This window comes from Uranotaenia lowii, chromosome 2 (genome assembly GCF_029784155.1).
Source record: "Uranotaenia lowii strain MFRU-FL chromosome 2, ASM2978415v1, whole genome shotgun sequence".
Classification (NCBI taxonomy): Eukaryota; Metazoa; Arthropoda; class Insecta; order Diptera; family Culicidae; genus Uranotaenia; species Uranotaenia lowii.
The window spans coordinates 95,406,514-95,410,332 of record NC_073692.1 but is presented as its reverse complement, the minus strand read 5'-3'; positions in this window follow the sequence as shown (position 1 = coordinate 95,410,332).

Here is a 3,819-nt window from a genome sequence, read left to right as displayed (position 1 = left end):
TTATGTTTAAACAACTCTAAAACTTTTCTATTGAGATTTTTATATTCATTTTAATTATGATAAAAACTAAATCAAAATATAGTTTTAATAAAAGCTTTAATATAAATCAACTTTTCATTCAAGCGACTCTTATACGATGGTTTTACCTAAATGCTAAATGCATGTTGCGTCTTGAGTCGTATTTCAACATCAGTTTTGCATTTTTGAGCCATTATTGGCAAAATTCTACGAGGATTAGGATGTTTTAGAACTCTCTATCTAGAATTGGATGATTTACGCAAACATTTTTTTTGAATGCATTTTCTGAGTACACTTCAAAGCCATTCTAAGCATTCCTTTGCAATTTGGGCCGAAAATTATAAACCCTTTTTTGTCAAAAATGTTCATACTTGGCGCTTTGATTATCTTTTTTGAAAAAAGAGTAATAATATGCTGATACAAACACTCTTCTTACACAATATCAGCAAACTACATGTTGGAGAAGACCAAGAACAATTTAGTGACGTTAAATTTGGCTGGGTGTGAACCAGAACGAAAAAATAAATCTTTAAATATCCTTTTTTTTCCTTTTTCATAGGAATTTAACCAATTAAGGTCATTCTTTCTCGAGAATCTTTTATGATCAGATATTTCCGAATCTACTGAACTTTATCCGTTTTGGCTTGGGAGAATAAAAGAATTTTATATTGTTTTTTTTTTATAAATAATAATTATAATTTCAAAAATAAAAACGATAGCAATAAAAAAAAATATCGCTGGCATGAACCTTCGTCTAATGCAAAAATAGCTCAACTTTATCCAAACAAAAAAATTCCCTTTTCAACACTAAATGACGAAATTAAAAAAAAAAAACAATGAACCTAATTGACTGAATTTCCAGGTTTATTACTCGGAAAGAAAAAAAAAGGTTTTTTATTATTTTTTTTTTTTAATCAACTGATAGTTTTTTATGAATAATTTTCTAAAAGCCTAAATTGAGACAAATATTTCACCCGGAGATCGTAACACAATTGAACTTAAACCAAAAAAGTTATTGCGGCCATAATATAATTTTTGAACCGCAATACTTTTTTGTTCCAAATCTAATCGTGTTGCGGTTTTCGGATAAAATATTTATCTTTACTAAGGCTTTAATAAAAATATTCAAAAAAGCAATCAATCGATTAAGCAAAAATGTTATTAATAAAAAACTAGTATTTTTGCTACTCCCGAGTAAAATACATAAAGTCTGCTTCATTTAATATTGAAACACAAACAATTGCATGTAGTTCAGTCATTTAGTAACGAATTCATAATTTGTTTTTCATACAAATGTAGCATTTTCTTTACTCTTTCATAAAAAAAATTAAAAAAATTATTCATTGCTGTTTCGAAGAAATTTTCGTACTTTTCCCGTAATACGGCACATTAGGCGGCGCACACCCTTTTCGTCCACCGTTTTGGCGATTTGATTTCACCAGTTCTTCATTTGAGTCATGTTCCTAACAAGTTTTCCCTTTGCCTTAAGCCTCCGCTTCGTGATTGCCCAGTATTTCTCTATCGGCCGGAACTGGGGGCAGTTTGGGGGGTTGAGGTCCTTCGGTATTACGCTGACCCCGTTCGTCGCGTACCATTCCATAACCGTTTTGCTGTAATGGCAGCTTGCGAAGTCCGGCCAAAACATTACTGGACAGTCGTGGGCACGAATAAACGACAGAATCCGTTTCTGTAGGCACTCTTTTTTGTAGACTTCTGATGTCATTATCTTGTCAGTGAGAAAGACTTTGGTTTTCTGTCCACAACTGCATATCCCCTGCCAAATCATGTACTTGCGGGCGAATTTATCCGCAAACACGAACTTAAATTTTGCAGGTACATCCCCCCGAGCCGTCGCCAAATAAAATTTTTGACCTGGGAATTGCCCAAAGTCCGCCTTCACGTAGGTCTCATCGTCCATCAGAATATATCCGTCGAACTTGGTCAGCACTTGGTCGTACAGCTTTCGAGCACGGATTCTGGCCACATTGTTCTGCTTCAGCGTCCGATTTGGCTGTTTGCTGGCTCGGAATGACCTTATTCCTTCCCGGAGACGAATTCGTCGCACCGTACTGTGAGCGGCCTGGAACTTATTGGCCAAATCGCGGTCTGAAAGATTGGGATTCCTCTTGACGGCCTTGATGACTTTCCCACGCAGTTTCCGGTCGACAGTTCCACTCCGACGCTTCGAATGCGGCTTCCGAGCCGTCGTCAATGTTTCCTTGTACTGCTTGAAAACACGCCATACGGTATTTCTGGGCATTTTAAGCTGTTTAGCTAGCTTCGATGCCGACAACAATGGATTTTCAAGAAAACTGTGCACCAATTTGTTCTCTCCGTTCGGCTTCCATGGCGGTTGTTTACAAAATGCTATCGTTTGGTGTTATGGCATAAATACATGGTGAAAGGTAATGAATTTCCCAACACGTGGGTGAAAAAAGTTTCCAAATCCGTCCACTAGGAGCGCCACAATGAGCAAAAGAATTTGTTCCAATATTAAATGAAGCAGACTTTATGTACCTTAACATCCCATACACGCTTGAAACTCAACCAAATCCTTCCCAAGATCAGATCTTGCTCAGATTTGCCATTTGACCTTCTGATAAGCTAAAGATTATTTTAAGCTTGAATTGAGTGAGGTTTATCATGTTTATTTTTTCCAATATTAAGTTTAGTACAGCAGCGATAAATTATTCCTCAATGCAAATAATAGTGTTTTAATAGAATAACCATAACTTCTTCAATTTTTTACCGATTTTGATTAAAAATCACTTGAATTTTTTTTTTAATTAATACAAAATTCAAAGAAAATATTTTTTTATTATTTTCGATGGTAACAACTCTAATACTGTCAATTATACATTTTTTTTAAACATGCACTTTTCTAAATTTTCAATTCACTAATATCTCAATACTATTTTGATCAAACGCAAAATTTATGTCAGAAGATCAACAGTAAATTTATTCACCTTCAACATGCATGAAAAAGATTTCAAATTGATGTTATGCAGCCCGAGATATTTGAACCTAAGTACAAGTACTCTTTTATATTTCCAAAATTTCATATTGCTATATTGCCGTAAATTTATGATTCGGAATTTTAGATATCATGATCGCTGGGATGAAATTCTAGAGAGACATTTATTTACATAGAATATGGAAGAATATCATTTTCGGATTAGCGCATGATTTCAGAAAAAAGTGATCTTCAGTTTACTCCATTAAAAATGCTGAAAGCTAGTGTTTTTTTTAATTAACGTACAAGAAGCGCATGTTAACAAATAACAGCATGTGGATGACCATTAGACTGAGTCAATTTGGGGTCATTTTGGAGTTTCTCAAACCCTGGGGTCTCAAAAGCTTCGTCTTGGTCCAAAACTCATCCATGATTTTTTGCAAAATTTTTAAGTAACATTTACATGAGTAAATTTGAACTTTTAGGTTTGTATGGGAAAATTTGTACTGAAAAATCAACATCATTTTTGTTTCATCTGTGGAACCGAGCCAGCTGATGGTTTTCGTGTATATTTATAAAATTCCGAAAGGAAATTTTCCGCTGAACAACTTTGTCGAAGACCGTAATTTCGAATTTTATAAGGAGAAAAAGTTATAACCTGTTTAACAGGAGTATGTTTTTTCGCACTGATAAACAATAAATTCAGTTGACATCCCTGCAGGGTGCCTAGCGAGATATTGCGTGACTACTTTCTATGCAACACTTCGCGAGGCTCAAGCAGTGATGTTAATTGAATTTATTACTAATCAATGCGAAAAGACATACCCCTGTTAAACAGTTAATAACTT